This window comes from Penaeus monodon, chromosome 23 (genome assembly GCF_015228065.2).
Source record: "Penaeus monodon isolate SGIC_2016 chromosome 23, NSTDA_Pmon_1, whole genome shotgun sequence".
Taxonomy (NCBI): Eukaryota; Metazoa; Arthropoda; class Malacostraca; order Decapoda; family Penaeidae; genus Penaeus; species Penaeus monodon.
This window is the reverse complement of record NC_051408.1, coordinates 38105099-38105361: the sequence shown is the minus strand read 5'-3', so window position 1 is coordinate 38105361 and position 263 is coordinate 38105099.

Below are 263 nucleotides of genomic sequence, written 5' to 3'. Positions count from 1 at the left end.
ATTTTGGTGCAAATGTACTCCCGGGAGAAGCTCTAGGCAACTGCACACGGCCATTTTCGTCATTCGAGGGGAAACTACTATATCGTCAGAACGAGTGAAAAGGCGTCGTGGTTTCCGTAACATCGTAAAAATAACATAGGGTCGGCTGGTGGTTATCTTCAGTGCTCGGGAGCGATACATTACAAGGGCAACTGTATGACGGTAATACTGATAACATTGACGGCAATCACAAAAACAATTGGGCAATGCTCATGATTAAGCGA